Here is a 19975-nt window from a genome sequence, read left to right as displayed (position 1 = left end):
CTTGAGGTTTGATTTGATACTTTTTAAAAAGTGAATGTGTTCTCTTTTGCAGCCTATTGATGAGCCAGGAAGACAATCAGTATCATTATTAATATTTTACAATATTAGTCAAGTTAGAGGATCTTCTTTGGAAAGCTTCCTTTTGATTTAATAGAATGGAACCCAAACTGGAGTTGATAGACATTAAGTATTAAGTCAATATTTGATTTCTGTGTTATTAATGCCATGCTAAAATTATAAGTGAGCATAAAAATTAAATATCATAAGTAAACTCCATTCTTTGTATGTTTGTGTTCTTTTGTTTAAATTTGTTGGTCTTCTGTGTGTGTTTACTCATTCCTTCCACTAATATTTGAGTATCTACTCAAACAAAACCAACATGCTTTTATCCTTATAGAATTCACAATGAACAACAAATTGCAAGTGTGAAGAGTGTTAAGAAATAAAGGGTGCCATGGAACATCTTGTGTGAGAGTTAATAGCCTTGGAGTTCAGGGAGTAACTCCCTGAAAAATGATGCTCAGTTTGGAGAACAATAGTAGTTAGCTTGGAAAACAAAGTAATCGGCAAAGGTCTTGAGGCAGGAGAAAGAAATCCATTTCCTGTGGAGCTAAAAGGTTATGTGGCAGTAGTATTGAAGAAAAAATTATTCATGACATTTGTTAAAGGCAGTGAAGAAGACTTTATTCAAGAGGGATTACTGCAACAGGGGTTTTGCAGTAGGAACAAGAGATCAGGCTCAACTCCAAATAAAATACGGACAAGTTGGGGGTTTATAGCCAAGGAGCAGGGTGAAGGTCAGTGAACGGGAAATTAATAAGAGGAAACGTCAGAGTAAAAGAGGTTCTTGCTAGACTGACTCAGCAGGATTCTACTTATAGGCAGGCCAGGATAAGATTCTGAGTGGGAGATGAGAAATTTTATCAGATATACAGCATAATCATACACCAAAGGTGGGAGATTTTTCACTGAATCAGCAGAGTTCTTGCTAAAACTGGACTAAGAGGACCAAGGACAGAGCCCACTCTTGGAGACTAGTCAAGAGGAGGATTCAGAGGAGCCAGACTCAGATTTGGTCAAGGAGAGAGGTTTTGTCAGTAGCTAGAAAGTTAAGTTTAAGAAATAAGTAGAGACAGTTTACTCAAGGATATAATGTCCATGGCTCTGCCCATAGATGAGTGAGAGGCACCCATCATATAGATGTTGCACTTGAAAAATTGACTCTGCCATATCTAATAGGATATACAGATTTTTCTGTATGTCTATAGGAATGCATAGCTATTCCTAGTGTCTCCCTAGTGTTTTAAAACTGAGCATATACTATAATTCATGGTATGCCTGAAATTTGTGTCCCCCACAAAATTAATATATTAAAATCTTTATTCCTAGTGTGATAGTGTTAGGAGATGGAGCTTTTGGGAGGTGATTAAGTCATAAAGGTGGATGGAATTAGTGCTCTTACAAAAGAGACTACAGAGATCTCCATTCCACCATATAAGGATATAGAGACGATGGCCATCTACTAACTAGGGAGGAGGCCTTCACCAGACACTGAATCTGCCTGTGCCTTGATCATAGACTTCCCAACCTCTAGAACTGTAAGAAATAAATGTTGTTTAAGCCTTCTTGTCTATGATATTCTGTTATAACAGCCCAAACTGGTTTTTTCTTTCCCTGCCAAACATCAGCATTTTGGGCACAGACAAATGCTTGTGCTGAAAATAAAGCTTATTTTAAACTTTCTCTCCCAGGGATCACCCTAATCTGTTCCTTTACTCTGACTTGTGATGTTGATCTTGTAAGATAAATTCCAATAAATTCTGACCGAAGTAAGCAGGTGAAGAGAGGCAACAAAGGGCTAGGCAGTTTATTTGAACACAATCCCAGGGTGATATTCCACTGGTCTGGAAATTACAGGCCAGGGAAGTCACACCCAACAGGGCAGGCAGCAAGTTTTTAAAGAAGGCAGGGGGAGGGAGGGCAAAGGTGTACATTGGCATGAGGATTGGCTCGTCTAGGGTACGTGGGGATCTCTTATTGGCCTTTAGCCAGGTACTGGAAGGTTACCACTAATCCTTTAGCTTGGGGGAAGGGCTCTAGTTGGGAGGGTTATCTGATCAGGCTCTGGAATGTGGGCGGACAGGAACCTATTGGTCTCTTCACCTGTTTGGCGAGGCCTGAGTTTGTCCAGCAGGCTCACCCCTTCCCCTGATGCCTTCCACCTAACATTACAGCCTTTTGGTCATAATAGGTGATGACTTGATCTGGCTACTTCCGGCTGACAAGGGGCGTCATCGGGGGCAGCGGGGGTTTAAGGCTGGTTGATGGCCGGAGGCTCAGTCGGGAGGGGCGAGTACTCACGCAGCAACAGTTGATTAACTTTTATGTGTGAAATTTCTGCTATGTGCTGTTGAAGGAACTTGAAAAAACACGGGGCAATTAAGAGTAAACCATAAACTGTTATTAAGGGGCCTAGAAGAGGCATTAGCCAGGCCATTATGGGAGACTGAAGCCACCCATAAGGGCCGCCTTCAGGTACTCGTGTTTTGTGGAGGTCTTTTTGTAATTCTTGCAGTTTTTTTACACTTTGCTCTACGACCCCAGACTCATTGATATAGTAGCAGCATTCTTCCTACAAGAAAATACAGGTTCCGCCCTTTTCTGCAGTAAGCAGATCTAAGGCCCGCCAATTTTGAAGGGTGACCTGGGCAAGGGAAGTAAGTTGTTGCTGGAGGGAAATAAGGGAGGTTGAGTTTTCTCCCAAGGTTAGGCTCACTCTATCATCTAATGCTGCCAGTTGACTTGCTAGACCCTGAGAGCTCACTAAGCTAAGGCCTAACACTCCTGCCCCTGTGGCAGCCGCGGCCACTGCAGTAACTAGGCTCACTCCCACCAGCACCAGTAGAAAAGCCGCCCTCTTCTGTCTAGTGTTTTGATATATAGACCATTCGTCTAGTGCCTGTCTTACCTCAGGTTTGCTGTACAAAGTTAGTTGGGGCACTAGCATTACCGAAAAGCAGGGTCCTACCGTGGTGCTGTTGATGCATTGGGTAAGCATGCTGTTGCACCAGAAGAATCCGCCTCCTTGAAGGGAGGTTGGAGTGTCTACGGTCACCCATCATCAGCATTGGCTTCCCATTGGCCATTCTGAGATAGTGGAATGCTGGGTCAGGTAGCAGGTTAGCGGGGATGATGGCTCTTCGCACCATTTTCTGGTGGCCCTGGACTTATGCAGAGCTTTGGGCTCAAGGCTTGTTTTCCATATCAGTACCTCACTTAAAGGGGAGGCCGCAGTCTTTTTCAGAGTTTACTGGTTGAGCCTGGAAACAACTAATGAGAACTGCAGTCACCGGGGGGCATTGGAGGGAGGCGCAGAGGAAACCATTAGACACATTGCTGAGGATATGTGAAGCATTAAGAAACTGCACTGTTTCTCTAATGACTCTGGCCCAGAAAAGTTGTGTTCCTGCTGGTCGTAGAGAGTGGGGGTAGGGGCCTGACTGAATCCTGTTTTAGTGCCTGTTCTGTTTTTAAAATATTACTTGAAACCTGTGCCTGGGTGTTTAAGACCTCCATGAGAGTGGGGTTTACAGTGGTTCACTCTCTTTTGATATAGATTGTGCCCCGTGGAAAGGACTAATCATTTTCGTACAGCTTGCCCTGTACTCCTTTTTCCCAGCGTTGGTCCCATGGGTCACTAACGGTAATGTATAGCCTATTTTGTATCTTGGTAAACATTTTGTCATTGGTTCCCCTTGTTGTGTCTTTTACTGCACGGACTTTACATTTGTTTGCTTCAGGATGGCATCCTCCATACATGTTGGACTGGAATGTACATGTACTAGAGGTCTGGTCATAAGGGAAGCATAGCATCGGGTTTGAGAAGGTATTTAAGATGTCTGTGTATACCGGTATTTGGACCGGTGCCTGACAACCTGCACGCAGGCAGTTTTGGGTGCCTACTTCTCGGGCCTCAGTTCTATGAGGAAGGGTTAGGTTAAGCCTGAATTTCCATGCTGAATAGCCCTGCCTGGAGACTATACGGTCATCTATTTGGCTGGCTGTACTTGACACAACTAACCCGTAGCTTAAGAGGACCTACCTCACAAGACACCCACTCATCATGTCTGGGTACCCGTTTGAGCATAGAAAGGTGATACCAGGAGGAGTGCCCATGTAGTTTGGCTGCTGAGGGCGTAGTGAGGATTACTGTATAAGGCCCTGTCCAGTGGGGTTGGAGAGATTTTGGCTGGAGTTCTCTTAGGAGCACTTCGTCTCCTGGCTGAAGGATCGCTACGTCTCCTTGGTTTCTGGATAATGTAGGTTGGGGTAGGAGCTGGTCTGCGTGTTCCCTAAGAAGATGCCTCAACAGTGTAAAGTAAGGAAGGTAGGAGGCCAAACGAGGAGAGGTAGTGGGCAGTCCTGTGTTTAATAAGAAGGGCCTGCCATACATCAGCTCAAATGCGCTTAGTCCAGCTGGTCCCCAGGGGGCAGCACGCAGCCGAGCGAGGGCGATGGGGAGAAGATTGGGCCATGAGAGCTTTACCTCTAGAGACAGCTTAGTTAGTTGGTCTTTTAAGAGATCGTTAGCCCTTATGACCTTACCCGGCGATTGCGGGTGGTAGGGTATGTGGAGGTTCCAGGTGATATTGAGAGCCTCGGCTGTTAGCTGAGTGACCTGAGAGACGAAAGCAGGCCCGTTGTCCGACTATAGCAAGGTAGGCAGGCCAAAGCGGGGGATGATATGTGCTACCAATGTCTGTGCCACCACCGAAGCTGTCTCTTGGCTGGTGGGGAAGGCTTCAATCCATCCTGAAAAGGTATCAACCAGAACTAGTAAATACCTGAGTTTTTTATGTTTAGGCATGTGGGTGAAATCAACCTGCCAGTCCTGTCCAGGGATGGTTCCTCTCATCTGGTGGAGGGCCATCCGGATTTTCAGAGCACCTTGAGACAAGATGCGTTGACAAGTAGTGCAGCCTTGGTGCACCTCATCTTTGGCCTTGCGGAGACCTTAAGTGGCAAATATGGGGGAGAGAAACCAGTGCATGGCTTCCAGCTCAATGTGTAGAAACTGATGAATTTTGGATATGACATCCCTGCCTTGGGCTTGGGGGAGGGCACTTCATCCTCTGAGATATATCCATCCCTGATCTCCCAACTTCCCCCTTGATGTAGAAGTAGTTGTCATTCGTCACCGGGGTATTGGGGCAATAGTGAGGGGGAAAGAAACAACACAGAGGGTTGCCCATACTCGGATGTTAATTTTCAGGCCGTGGCATCTGCCAATGCATTACCTCTGGTTACTGGATCTTTTCTAGTCTGATGTCCCTTACAATGCACGATAGCCACTTCTTTGGGGTCTTGTAGGGCCTATAGCAGGTGGCTAATAGCCCTACCATTGATAATCAGGGTTCCCTTAGTGGTAAGGAAGCCCCTTTCTTTTCAAATCGCAGCATGTGTGTGTGTAATTAGGAAGGCATATTTACAGTCAGTATAAATTGTGGCCCTCTTCCTGGCTGCCAGCTGTAATGCCCAGGTAAGAGCTACTAATTCAGCTTTCTGGGAGGTGGTCCCAGATGGAAGTAGGTTTGCTTCTATCACCTGTGACAGAGTCACCACTGCATAGGCTGCCCTCCGCACCCCATCACTCCCCTTCATCAAGCTTCCATCCATGAAAAAGGTCAAGTCAGGGTCTTCAAGGGGCACGTCCTATAGGCCTTCTTTAGGTTTTCTAAGAGCCTCTACAACTTCTACACAGGAATGAGTGGGCTGATCTGCTTGGTCACTGATGGGAAGCAAGGAGGCTAGGTTAAGGGGTGGAGAGACTTGTAGGGTTACCTGCGGATGCTCAATGAACAGAAGATGGAATTCTTGTACTCTTGAAGGACTCAAGGAGGCCAGGGATTTATGACTCAGAAGATCCTGTAACCGGTGTGGGGAATACACAGTAATGGGCTATTGGAGGGTTAATTTCAGGGCTTCCTGGGCCAGACTTCCCGCAGCTGCCAGGGCTCAGAGGCAAGGTTGCCACCCTCTGGCAGTGGTATCTAACTGTTTGGAGAGAAAGGCAACAGGATGGTACTCTGGCCCTGCTGGCTGTACCAGCAATCCGGTTGCCACTCCTGCCCTCTCTGCTGTATATAGAGTAAAGGGCTTAGTTAAGTCAGGGAGCATTAATGGGGGGGATGAAAGCAACGCATTCTGCAACTGACTGAAAGCAGAAGCCACCTCGGTGGGTGAAGTCAGCAGCCCAGTAGGAGTCTCTGTGGCAGCCGCATAAAGCAGTCTGGCCAGAAGGGCAAAGTTAGGCACCCAGTGTCTGAAAAACCCCACCAATCCTAAAAAAGATAGTATCTCGGCTCCTGAAGTAGGTGGCAGGAGAGCTTTAATCGCAACCACTTGGTCCGCCATCAGAGCTTTAGTGGTGGGAGTTAGAGTTAGCCCAAGGTATGTAACTTGAGATAGAGACAGCTGTGCTTTGGCCGGGGATACCCTGTACCCCAGGTCTGCCAGGAAATTAAGAAGGGATGTGGTATCCAGGACCGAGGCCTCCTTTGAGGGACTGCAAAGTAAAAGATCATCCACATATTGGAGGAGAGTACTCTTGCCTGTTGAATGTCGCGAAAGGTCCTCTGCCAGGGCCTGTCCAAAAAAATGGGGGTGATCTCTAAAACCTTGAGGTAGAACTGTTCAGGTTAATTGTCTAGATCGACCAGTGTCAGGGTCTTCCCACATAAAAGCAAATAGCGGCTGCGAGTCTGAGTGGAGAGGTATAGCGAAAAAGGCATCTTTAAGGTCCAGTACAGTAAAATGAGAGGTACCAGAAGAGACCTGAGACAGAAGAGTATGAGTTAGGCACTACTGGGTGTAAGGGAATAACAGCCTCATTAATTATTCAGAGGTCTTGGACGAGGCGATATGCTCCAGGAGGTTTTTTTACCAACAAAATGGGAGTATTGCATGGAGAGTTAGTCGGTACTAAAAGTCCCTGCGAGAGTAGACGATTAACAATAGGCTGTAGTCCCCTTCGATGAGCCTGTGAAATAGGAAATTGAGGCCGAGAAGGGAAGCGAGATGGGTCTTTAAGGCATATTAAAACTGGGGTGTGGTGGGTTGCCACCACAGGGGTGGAGATGTCCCATACGACTGGATTGACAGCAGTCCAGGAAGTTGGGAGACTCAGGTTACCATCATCTAACTCTCCTTTGCCAACTAAAGCAATGAGGGAGTTTCTGGCATCCTGTAAGCATTTAAAAGGTGGGAGGGAAATAGAGGCTCCTAACTTATAGAGCAAATCCCAAGCTAACAGAGGGGTAGGACAGGAAGGCATGACCAGAAAGGAATGGGTAAAAGGGATGCCTTGAAAAGTGCAGGCCACCAGGCCCATCTCTAAAGGCTTGGAGAGGGTTCCCATGACCCCAACTACAGAGACCTTGGCAGGGTTTAAAGGCCCTTTAAAGGAGGGGAGAACAGAGTAGGTAGCCCCCGTGTCCACCAAGGAGATGGGCTTACCCGCTACCCACAGCTTGGCCCTGGGCTCAGCGAGGGTGATTGGGGTGTCCGAGTCCAGGCATCTTCAGTCTTCAAGGATGCCCAGCAGGTCTGAAGGATAATCCTTTGAGGGCGTCCGCCCCCCGTGGGGCTCTGCCGCCAGAGGAGGACCACCCCCGAGTGGACAGTCTACTTTCCAATGACCTCGCTTACCACAGCTGGGGAATGGTCTGGTCGGTCTGCGTGGTTGGTTGGGGCACTTCCGTGCCCAGTTCCCTTCTTCGCCGCACTCAAAGCAAGGGCCCGGAGGTTCAAGTCCATCTTCAGGGACACCCCGACAATTTCCATGAGCCGGCCGCAGAGCAGCTCTGATGGCGTGGGTGTGTTCTGCCATTCAGGCAGCTGACCTCCTCTCGCTCTCGTCCTCTTGGGCATGAAAAACTTAAAATGCCATATCTACCAGGTCTCCTAGAGGGGTCTGTGGACCATCCTCAGCCTTTTTAAGCTAGCACCTGATGTCAGGAGCTGACTGAGTTATAAAATGCATGGCTAGGAGAGAGGAACCTAACACTGAGGCCGGGTCAATTTTAGTACAAGCTCCTAGAGTTTCTTTTAGGCGCTTGAGGAATTCTGATGGGTTCTCGTCAGGCTTCTGGGTAATTTCTCTAAGCTTATCATAATTGATAGCCTTTTGGGCGGTTGAGTTCATACCTGCCAATAAGTAGTGGATCATGCGGTCTTGGCACACCTCACCCTCTGGAGTATTATAATCCCACATGGGTTCCTGTAGAAGAACAGCTTCCCTGCCCATAGGTTCCCGTTCATCTGTGGCATGGGCTTCATTGGCACATGGTCATATTCCTCCGGGGTTAGAGTGGATTGGAGGACTACATGCACATCATGCCAGGTGAGCTTGTAGGCTTGAGTGAGGTATTTAAACTGCTTAGTGAACATTACAGGGTTGGAGGAAAAGGACCCCAATTGCTGTTCTACTTGGGACAAGTCTGCCAGAGAAAAAGGAACATGAACTTGCACTACCCCTTCAGCTCCCGCTACCTCTCTCAGAGGAGTCATCATGTGAGTTTGAGACTGCTGCGACTTAGAGAGGGTTACAGGAGGGGTAGACCATTTGGGCGCCAGCCATGGCGAGTAAGACAGCGGCGGGTTTGAAGGAGGGGACGGATGGGGCGACCTTGGCGGTGGGGGATATAACTTGGGAATCGACGCAGAGTTTGAAGGCAGGGGACTGGGCTTTGAGGGAGTTTTATCTGTAATATCCGAAGTGGAGTTGGCACCTATGGAGCGAGATGGCGGCATGACTGGAAGAGAAGGGGAACAAGGCGGTGGACAAACTGGAAGAGAAGCGGAACAAGATGGCAGAGAAACCAGGAGAGAAGGAGAACGAGATGGTGAAGAAACCGGAAGAGAAGGAGAACAAGGTGGTAGAGAAACTGGAAGAGAAGGAGAACAAGGTGGAGGAGAGATACATGGAGGGAGGGAGCTAGCCCCCGTGGTGGGCCTGGAGGAGTGGGAAGGGGGGTAGCAGAGATCCTCCACCAAGTCCATCAGAGAAGAGCCTCCCAGTAATAGGGGGGGCAGAGGTTGGCAGTCTTTGGCGGAGGCCTGGGCCAACAAAACTTGGGAAGGAGTACATTTAACACACAGATTTGGGCAGGTGTGCAAAGTCCAAAAAGCCTGCACGTATGGGATTTCACTCCACTTTCCGCTCCGATGGCAATAATTAGTTAAGTTGGTGAGGAGGCCAAAATCGAAAGTTCCCTCAGGGGACCAGCGAGATTGGTTGTCTAAGGGATACTGAGGCCAGGCATGAGAGCAAAGGAAGACCAGCTTCCGTTTGAGAATTTCCCAGGACAAATAGAGAGTAGCCAAATTAGAAATGAGACACTGCAATGGGGTCTGGGCCTCTGTTTTTGAGGGCTGGTTCCCATGTCTGTGTTTTTTCCCAACTAATCCCACTGAGAGGAGCGCCCAGCGTCCCAAGCGCACCAAGTCAGGGGAGACGTCCTGGGAGCCTGGGTGAGGGACGTCTCCCACACCGCAGGGCCAGGGGTGGGCTGAATGCCTGCAGAGGATGGGCTGATGCCCAGGGGCCAGGTGCCCCCCTGGATGTAGCTACGATTTCTAATGGACCAGGCGAAAGAGTTAGGAAGAGAAACAGACCAGGGGAAACTGAGGGACTCACTGGAAAATAGTCCATGTAGAGGAGAGCAGGCTGAGGTCCTGGGTCGGGGAAGGAGGGGGCGGAGCCACCACTGGCCGGTCAGGGCCCGCACTCACACTCCTTCCCAGGGTTTTGGCACCATATGTAAGATAAATTCCAATAAATTCTGACCGAAGTAAGCAGGTGAAGAGAGGCAACAAAGGGCCAGGCAGTTTATTTGAACGCAATCCCTGGGTGATATTCCACTGGTCTGGAAATTACAGGCCAGGGAAGTCACACCCAACAGGGCAGGCAGCAAGTTTTTAAAGAAGGCAGGGGGAGGGAGGGCAAAGGTGTACATTGGCATGAGGATTGGCTCGTCTAGGGTACGTGGGGATCTCTTATTGGCCTTTAGCCAGGTACTGGAAAGTTACCACTAATCCTTTAGCTTGGGGGAAGGGCTCTAGTTGAGAGGGTTATCTGATTAGGCTCTGGAATGTGGGCGGACTGGAACCTGTTGGTCTCTTCACCTCGCTTGGGGAGGCCTGAGTTTGTCCAGCAGGCTCACCCCTTCCCCTGGTGCCTTCTGCCTAACAGATCTATTTTTACAGCTTGAGGTAAAAAAAGGACATCTCCATTTTTTTTTACTATAATTGGCAGACCAGAAATGATACGTCCTGAAAGAGAAAAGACTGATAGGGTAGGACCTTGGGAAAATCCTAGACCTTCTGGTATCACCATGTGATGATTTTTTTCCTTTCTTGTGGAAAATAGAGCTAATAGGCTATGATCACTGTTATGCTTCATAAGCAAATTGTGTCAAGATTTGTATGCCACTTCCCAATACTTAGACTAAATATATCTTAACAAAAAAGGAGAACACATTGTTTTGCAAATTTGCTTTGGGAAATCTCTCTGTTAAAGAAGAAAGCAAGAAATTCCCTTGCATTTCAATGTTTCTTCAAAAGCAGTGATTTTTCAACATTAGAGTGCATCAAGATAACTGAAGGTCCTGTGAAAACATAATTGCTGGGTGTCCCTGTCGGAGTTTTTAATTCAGTATAATTGGTATTAGGGGCCCAAAACTTTGCCTTTCTAACTACTTCCTGAGTAATGTTGCTGTTCCTGGTCTGGGAACCACACTTTGTGAACTACTCTAAGAAAGACTAGGGGTGGTCAAGGAGGTAATAAAGTTAAATCTACCACATGTTAGGTGGACATTGTGAGGGATTATCATCTGGCCATAGTTCTTCCTCGAGGAAAGAAGCAAAAGGGTTTTGTTGGCTGATCCCATGTTTTATGACCTAAGTGAGCTGACATATTTATCTTTTCCTCCTGTAGTAAAGAAAGTGGCACTACTCATTTTTCAAGACCAGTCTTACCAGTTGTCTTCCAGGTAATATAAGGGCAAATACAAATTAAAAATAAGATGTGTAAATCTCTCTGTTGAAAATTAAAAGTGACTTCTACCCTTCCTTTTCTTTTTCTGTCCTTTTCAAATGTATGTAAATCTTTTTAATGGCTAAATAATCCTCTTGCCAGTCTCAATTCAGGAATGTTTCTTCAAGGACCTGGGAGCCATTTTTTTGAAATGCAAACATCAAGGGAGATAGCCTCCTATTTCTTATGGGAGGAAAAGGGCATAACTTTGGTGGTACCTTGCTCCAATCTGCAAAATGATCTGCTATCATAAAAATGAAAAGTTTGTTTCTTCTCTGGATAAAAACAATTAGCTAATACTCATGGTCTCCTCAGTTATTCCAATGGTGAACTTAGGATGAACTATGTATAAAAGATGCTGTCAGGTTTTCTTACTAGAGTAGTAATTGTTTGTCTTGAAAACTTGTATGTCATGGGTTAATCTTCTTGGCAACATATGGGGCTGAGAGTCCTTTTTGTCTTTGCAACTTCCTATCAGATTGCCTGTGAGGCTCCTCACATTCTCATTTACTGTCTATTCAATAACAAAAGTATTTTCTTTCCCTACTACCGTTGTGGAGAGGATTTCTGGGCTGGAGATTTTGTTTTTAAGTGTATTTCCCCAGCAATACATCCCAGTTTCTAATAATAGTTTCCTAAGGAAAATATTCAACATGGCCAATAGGGTCAACAGGACAATCTCAGCACTCCCCCGACCTTGGGACCTTTCTGGGTTCTTCTTCCGCCCTGCTTGCCGCATGCACCAAAAATGCCACATATATGGAAGTATAAAAGTATAAATTGCTCCTCTTGCCTGTGCTCGGGGCTCAGACCTTTGGGATCACTCTCCTCTGAGCCCACTGGTGTGAAATAAACCTCCCACCCTCCAAGACCTCTGAGTGTCGCTTGGTTCTTCTGTCAAGCAATCCAGTCCAGGTTCTATAACATTTGGTTGCCTGACCGGGAAACCCAACCACGTTTGCCCATTGTTGCCACCGGCTTGTGGCAACAGCAGGACAGTGACAAATGGGTGATCATAACAGAGAAGGCGTTCCCTGTCTAATCTTTTGGCAGTCTCCCACCCAGCCCTGCTTTGCTGTTCCTGCCGGACTCAAGGAGACTTGGCAGGTGAGAACCTGGTTCCAATGTCGGATTACAGTAAGGCCCCGGGGCCCCTGACCCAGCCAGTTCCCACCTGTTGGGTGGAAGGAGAGCCTAATCACCTCCGGGAGACCTCTTAGAGGTCTCACAGGTAGGGATTCCCAGGGAGGGAGCATTTAGAATCTGGTCTGAGTGTGTGAGTGATTGTGCAGAGTGACTGAAACCATTCAGTTTGCATTGAATCTGTGGTTCCACGGCCTGTGCTATGGAATCTGAGTGGGCCCTTTGCCATATTCGCATTCAGCCGCCACAACATAATAGTGACTCAGCTTCAGCGGACCTGGCCCAGGACTTTTATGGGTGCACCTTAGTCAAGGCGGACCAAATTCTCCGAGAGAAGAGCTAATGGACGGGCATCTGAATGGTCTCTTCTCTTAAGGAGGCACCCCCTCCCTTCTCTGTCTTCGTGGCACCATCTCACAGACACGTCATGGGGTCAGAGCACAGCAAACCCACAGAAACCATAATCAAAACTTTCAGGAAGGGATTTCTGGGGGGACTACAGAGTAAAAATGACCACTGGCAAGTTGAAAACCCCATGTGAATCCAAATGGCCCATCTTTGGTGTAGGATGGTCTCTGGAAGGAACCCTAGATGTCTCAATTGTTTGCCGCATCTGGCAGGTCATCACTGGAGATCCAGGTCACCCTGATCAGTTCCCTTATATTGACTCCTGGTTAGGAGTTGCCCAGACTCTTCCCCTTTGGGTGTGATTCACTTACAACAGGCAGGGACAAGGTAGGGTCTTAGTCACATCAACAAAGCAGCTTATAAAAGACCCACAGAAGCCTGAGCCTCCACACATTCTTGCTGGTGATACAGAGGAAGAATCAATATCGCCCCCACCTTATGCACCTCCAAGGCCATCAGCACCCAGCCCCCCAGTCCCAGACAGTCCACCACCACTGGTCTCCCGCTGCCTCCAGGTCCGGCAGACTGACTCTCCCCCAGACCACCAGCCAGACTGCACCCTTGACAGGGCACAGGCACCCTTCGGATGCTGGTACAAGAGATGTGGGAGCCCGAGAGGTGCAATGAAGACAGGACCATCCAGCCTGGCTGGTCCATGCTTTACTATCAACCCTTCTCCATGACTGACCTCCTCAATTTGAAGCACAACACCCCATCATACTCAGAGGAGCCACAAGCCCTGGTTGATCTCATGGAATCCCTCTTCCAAACCTGTCGGCTGACCTGGGAAGACTGCCAACAGCTTCTCCTCACCCTAATCAACATGGAAGAAAGGTGATTATCAGAGGGACCCACCAATACCTGGAAGAACATGCACCAGCCGGGGTCCTTGATTGGGATGAATGGGCTGAAATCGCTGTCCCCAAGGAGTGCCCTGGGTGGGATTTCACCATGACTGAGGGACAGCACCAGATCCGCTGATATCAGACGCCCTCCTCCAAGGGATCAAAGCCAGGTCCAAAAGACCCATGAACATGACTAAAATATCTTCAGTCACTCAACAATCAGGAGAGTCTCCTGGGGACTATTAAAAGAGGCTGTGTGAAGCTTATCGCATCTATACCCCCTTCGACCCTGAGTCACAAGAGAGCCAACAAATGGTCAACACCTCATTCGTGGCCCAAGGTGCACTGGACATCAGACAGAAGCTCCAGAAACTTGAAGGCTTCGCTGGAATGAACATCACCCAGCTGACTTAAATTGCCAACAAAGTATACATGAACAGAGAAGTTCAGGCCAACAGGGCGGCTGAAAAACAAATGAAGAGAAAGGTCAGCCTCCTGGAAGCTGCCCTAAAGGAAAGGGATGACCAAAAGGCAGAAAGAAACTGGCCGCCTTGTGGGGGGAAGCCTAGGACCCCCCCTAGCCAGGGACCAGTGTACTTACTGTAAAGAGAAGGGTCATTGGAAGAATGACTGTCCCAACCGAGGGAAAGCCCGGAGGCCCAGTCACTACCGGGAAGAACCTCACAGGGAGAAGTTCACCGGCCTGGCAGGAACAGGCTCAGACTGACAAGGACAGGGCTCTCTCACTCTCGGCCCCCATGAGCCCACGGTCAAAATGGAGGTAGGGGGCCAAAATATGACTTTTGTGGTCTGTATAGGGGTGGAACACTCTGTGGTCACCCTGCCTTTAGCCTCCTTTAGCGGAAGGACTGTAACTATTCTCAGATCCACTGGGACAAAAGCAGTTCAGCAGCACTTCTGTCAAGCCCACCAATGTGAACTTAGGGGCCACAGGTCTGATATGAATTTATCTACCTACCCGAGTGCCTCATTCCCTCCTTGGCCGAGATACACTCTTGAAACTCGGAACCCAAAAAACTTTTGAACCAACTGGACATACCAGCCTCAAACTAAATCCAGGGCAAGAACAGCCAGGGTCCCTCATACTGTCAATAACCACACCCAGGGAAGAGGAATGGAGGCTATTCTGTGCCCAGGCCCCCTCAAGTAGCCCACCTGAACTCAGAGCTGCCTTCCCTCACTATGGACTGAAGACAACCCACCTGGACTTTGCCCATAGCCAAGCCCTGTCATTGTAGAATTGACTCCAGGGACCCAGCACAGAGACAGCAGCAGTATCCCCTTTCACAAGAGGTGAAAGCAGGCATCCAAGAACACCTGACAAGACTCAAAGAAGCAGGCATTCTAGTCAAGTGCCAGATGCCCTGGAACACACCATTCCTACCAGTCAAAAAGCCAGGAGGAGGGTACTGACCGGTTCCAGACCTGTGAGTGATCAACAAGGTGACTGTTTTTGTGCACCTGGAAGTCCCACACCTGCATACCCTCCTCAGCCAGATCCTGTGGTCTGCCAAATGTATCCCTTGCTTAGACTTAAAAGATGCCTTTTTCTGCCTCTGGCAGAGCCAGCCCTTGTTTGCCTTTGAATGGACTGGACCGGATATGGGGCAGCAGATTCAGTTAACATGGACGCAGCTTCCACAAGGGTTCAAGAACTCACCCACTCTCTTTGGAGAGGCCAGACTTTGCCAGCTTTCCGAGGGAAGCCACGTGCTGCGCCCTCCTGCAGTATGTAAATGACTTCCTCCTTGCCAGTGACATCCAAGAGAACTGTACAGAGAGCACAAAGGCCCTCCTGCAACTCCTGTCAGACTCAGGCTACCAAGTCTCATGGAAAAAGGCACAAATCTGCCAGCAACAAGTCCGGTACTTAGGCTTCTTCCTCACCCAGGGGAAGAGGGCACTAGAGCTGGAGAGGGAAAGAGTGATTACCTCCTCACCCCAGCACCAGACAAAGGAGGGCCTACGAGAATTACTGGGGGCTGCAGGGTTCTGCAGAATCTGGATCCCTGGATTCTCACAATGGCAAGACCCCTCTACAGCCTCCTAGGTAGGCCAGACCGAGAGCTCCCTGTCTGCCCTTCAGGACAGAAGAGGCAAAAATCGCCTTCTTGGAAATAAAGGCTGCTTTAGGACAGGCACCAGCCCTAGGCCTGCCAGATATAGAAAAGCCCTTCAATCTCTTTGTACATGAAAAGGAAAAGGTGGCCCTCGGAGTTCTCACACAGACTGTTGGTCCCTGGCAGCAGCCAGTCGCATACCTGTCAAAGAGACTGGACCCAGTTGTGGCAGGATGGTCACCATGCCTCAGGGTGCTGCCAGACACCGTTCTACTCATTAAGGAGGCAGACAAACTTACCCTGGGAAAAGAACTGAATATCAAGGTCCCCCATGTGTAGTGTCCCTCATGAACACACAGGGACACCGCTTCTTCTCCAACTCTCGGCTAGCGCAATACCAAGGACTCCTCTGTGAAAACCCGCGGGTCACACGAAACAGTATGGACACAGAATCCAGCAACTTTCCTCCCCACCGAAGAGGGGAAACCAGATCATGACTATTCTGAGGTAACTGACAAAGTCTACACAAGTCGTCCATATCTGCAGGATCAAGCAATACAGAATCCAGAACTCATGCTGTTCAGTGATGGCAGCAGTTACATACAAGAAGGTATCCGGAGAGCAGGTTATGCAGTAACCACTGTCATTGAGGTCTTAGAAGCTAAAGCCCTACTGGCCAGATGGTCAGCACCACAGGCCAAATTACATGCCTTATCCGAGCCTTCACCATCAGTGAGAACAAGCAAGCCAATATCTACACTGACTCCCAATATGCCTTTGCCGCTGTACACACACATGGGGCAATCTACAAGGAAAGAGGTCTCCTCACTGCAGCAGGAAAAGCAATCAAGAACAATGAAGAGATAATGAAACACCTTGAGGCTGTCTGGCTCCCAAAAGAAGTAGCAATTCTACATTGCAAAGGACACCAAAAGGGAAATGACTGTATAACACAGGGAAATCATGTGGCAGATGAAGCAGTTAAAGCAGCAGCCAGTAAGGAGACAGATGAAGCTCCTTCCCTCACCATGGCTCTAATGCCCCCAGTGGAGGCCCCTCCACTCAAGTACACTGAAAAGGAGAAAGACTGGGCCATGGCTGAAGGAGCCACCCTAACCAAGGAAGGGTGGTGGATGCTGCCTGATGGACGCATCTTTGTCCCAACTGCAACAGGAAGGCATCTAGTGGGCAAGTACCATCAATTCACCCACCTAGGAAAGACTGCACTGGAATCTGTCCTCAAGAAGCAATACTACATCAGCCAATTGCCAGCATTGTGTCTGGTAACAAGTGAGTGGTGTGTGACCTGTGCCAGGAATAACACTCGATCTGCCCCACGACCCCCTCCAGGTGTCCAAAGGGCAGGAATTGCCCCCTTTGAAGACCTAGAAATAGACTTCACAGTCCAGCCAAGCAGAGGACTCAGACACCTCCTAGTGATAGTGTGTACATACTCTGGGTGGGTTGAAGCCTTCACGACCAGGAGAGAATGAAGTTGAGAGGTAGCCAAAGTTGTCCTAAGGGAGATTGTACCCTGGTTTGGCCTACCGTCTACAATCCACAGTGACAGTGGACCTGCATTTGTAGCAGATGAAGTACAGATTTTAACCAAATCTCTCAATGTCACCTGGAAGCTCCACACTGCCTACAGGCCCCAGAGTTCAGGGAAAGTGGAGGGAATGAATCGTATCCTAAAGGGAACCCTAGCTAAGTTCTGTCAGGAAACCAGCCTCCTATGGCTGGACCTACTACCCCTGGCCCTTCTGTGTGCCCATTGCACACTCGGAGCACAAGAGTTTTCCCCTTTTGAACTAGTGTATGGACACCCCCCCCCACCCGGTCTGGGAAGCCTTCCAGGGAACCTATACCAAATGGGATAAGGGGGTAAGGGAACAGGTCCAAGCCTTAGAAGCCACCCTAAATGAGCTACAACGATACACCATAGAAAGAGCCCCAATCTCCTTGGGGACCCCAGTACATTCCTTCCAGGTAGGGGACTCAGTCTGGGTCAAAAATTGGAGAAAAGACCCCCTCAAGCCTCAGTGGACTGGGCCCCACATTGTTGTTCTAACCACTCCCACTGTCCTCAAGGTTTCAGGCATCACTCCGTGGGTTCATCACTCCAGAGTGAAGAAGACCCATCACCCGACGAAGAAACACATCAGTGGAGAGCCCAGCCAGATGACAAGAATCCCCTCCACCTCCACATCCGACGAGAACCCACTGACTGATGGACATCTGCATGCCGTGGTTCCTGTCTCTCATTGGTGTGGGATCCCTCATCCTGGGGACTGGACTCTCCACTGCCACCCCTTCTGACTGGACAGTCCCCCAGAGAGTTGCCATTGCCATTACTTATTGGGTGATTAGGATGTGTTGTTGCATTTACTTGCTTACATACCTTCTTTCCCTTCCCTTTCTCCTCCTCACTCCTGGGGAACCTCTGTGCTTGCATAAAGGCAGACAAATGGGGGACCAGGTTCAGTGCCTACATGTATATGCCCACCAAATATTATAATAAGAACAGGGCCACCCTTTGCTTTAAAGATGGGAAAAAGTACTGGACTGGAACAATAAGTAAACAGGATTCAGACTGTACAATTAGGGGAAGAAAGGGATCCACTGTCTGCTGGGCCTACCTCACCCACATTGGAATGTCTGATGGGGTGGGGAGTCCAGGATCAGGTACAAAGGGACAGGGATGAAAAGGTTAAGCAGGCCCTAAAGACACTGACTGCAGGGTCAGCTTACCACAATACTGACCTCTCAGGACTTCAACAACTAACTTACACCCTAGCCCCTACCAATCAGGTCAACCAGGTCATCAGAGCAGCCTATGAGTTGATTCGAAACATCAGCAGCCAGATACAAGCCTGCTGGCTTTGCTTGCCCTTAACCTGCAGGGCCTATATTGGAAACCCAGCACCCTCATACTGGAGCTCTACTCAAGCAACCGAAAATTATGCAGCCCAGAACCAGACCAAACTAATTGGTCCGGTAGTCTACAACAGCCAGCTCCAACCACTGCAGACAACATAACATGCCTCACCAACTCAAAGCCAGGTAACATTAGCTATGGCTCCATACCAACCCAGTTGTGTTCCAAAAACTACACCACCAATCAGAAAACTTACTGTGCCCCCCACACACCGGGAAATTTTCTGCTGTGTGGAAGTACCGCCTTCTGATGCCTCCAGATAAAGTGGACAGGTTTATGCATGCCGGTCTTCCTCACGCCCAACATGTCTGTCTGGTCTGACCAAGAGGTCGAGCAAGCTCTCAGCCCCTTTCCGAGGATACAAAAGTGGGCAGCTTTAAGCATGGTTTTGTTGGGTGTGGGAACACTTGCAGGTAGTGGAGTAGGGGCAGCTAGCTTAGGCTCTTCGCTCCACTTTTATCACAAACTTTCTTAAGAACTAAATGAGGACATGGAAAAGGTTGCAGACTCCCTCCTTTCCCTACAAGGTCAGATTAATTTGCTTGCTGCAGCTGTACTCCAAAACCTATGAGCCCTAGACCTGCTCGGGGCTGAAAAGGGAGGAACCTGTGTATTCCTAGGGGAGGAGTGCTGTTACTATGTGAACCAATCAGGAATCATAGCCACAAAAATCTAAGAACTAAAAAAAAGAATATTAAAAAGGAGAAAGGAATTAGAGATGGGGGATGTGGGGACTCAGCCAGTGGTCCTCCTGGTTGCTCCCACTGGCTGGGCCTCTCATCTCCATCCTCCTCCTCATCACTATTGGCCCCTGAGTACTAAATGCCCTCATAAAGTTCATAGAAAACAGTTACAAATCGAGCCACCACTTGTGTACTGGCTCTACAAGGCTATAGGTCTGACATAGATCAGGATGATGCTCCCTAAAAACTAAAATGTTTAAGAGGGGCATGAGAGGGAAGAGTGACAAGGAAAATAACATTTTTCAACATGGCCCATAGGGCCAATAGGGGAATCTCAGCCCCCACTGCTTGGGACCCTTCTGGGTTCTTCTCTGCCCTGCTTGCCGTGCACACCAAAATGCCACATATACAGAAGCAAAAAAGTATAAATTGCTCCCCTTGCCTATGCTTGGGGCTCAGATCTTTGGAGATCACTCTCCTCTGAGCTCACTGGTGTGAAATAAACCTCCCACCCTCCAAGACCTCTGAGTGTTGATTGGTTCTGCCATTGGGCGATCCAGTACGGGTTCCGTAACACTAAATCTAACCTTCTATTAGAAAATAGAAGCCACCACCTTCAGGTAGAGAGAGGAGCAGCCAAGACATTGCATAGCAATGAATTTTGCAAGGCATTAAAGGACAGGAAAATTCTTTTGTTTAGTTTCTGACTCTCAGTGTCCTAACACTTTCATCTCATTAAATGTTTAGAAATTAAAATAAGGCCTGGCCCAAAAAGGAGAGGC

At 48.5% G+C, this 19975-nt stretch overlaps 1 long non-coding RNA gene across 2 annotated transcripts in view; it reads right to left on the bottom strand.

Moving 5' to 3' along the window:
- The window catches only part of LOC140848405 (uncharacterized), a 33353-nt gene that overhangs the window by 4995 nt on the left and 8383 nt on the right, over nucleotides 1–19975 (bottom strand). Inside the window, exon 1 of one of the 2 annotated variants that reach the window (XR_012129226.1) lies at nucleotides 4606–4799. The exons of the other annotated variant lie outside the window; for it this stretch is intronic. This is a non-coding gene — a long non-coding RNA (uncharacterized lncRNA). Of the gene's footprint in view, nucleotides 1–4605; nucleotides 4800–19975 lie in introns of those variants that run through there. 2 annotated transcript variants of the gene reach the window in all.

This window comes from Manis javanica, chromosome 3, assembly GCF_040802235.1.
Source record: "Manis javanica isolate MJ-LG chromosome 3, MJ_LKY, whole genome shotgun sequence".
Lineage (NCBI taxonomy): Eukaryota > Metazoa > Chordata > Mammalia > Pholidota > Manidae > Manis > Manis javanica.
Note: the sequence above shows the minus strand (reverse complement) of the source record. Positions and strands in the feature narration are given on the sequence as shown.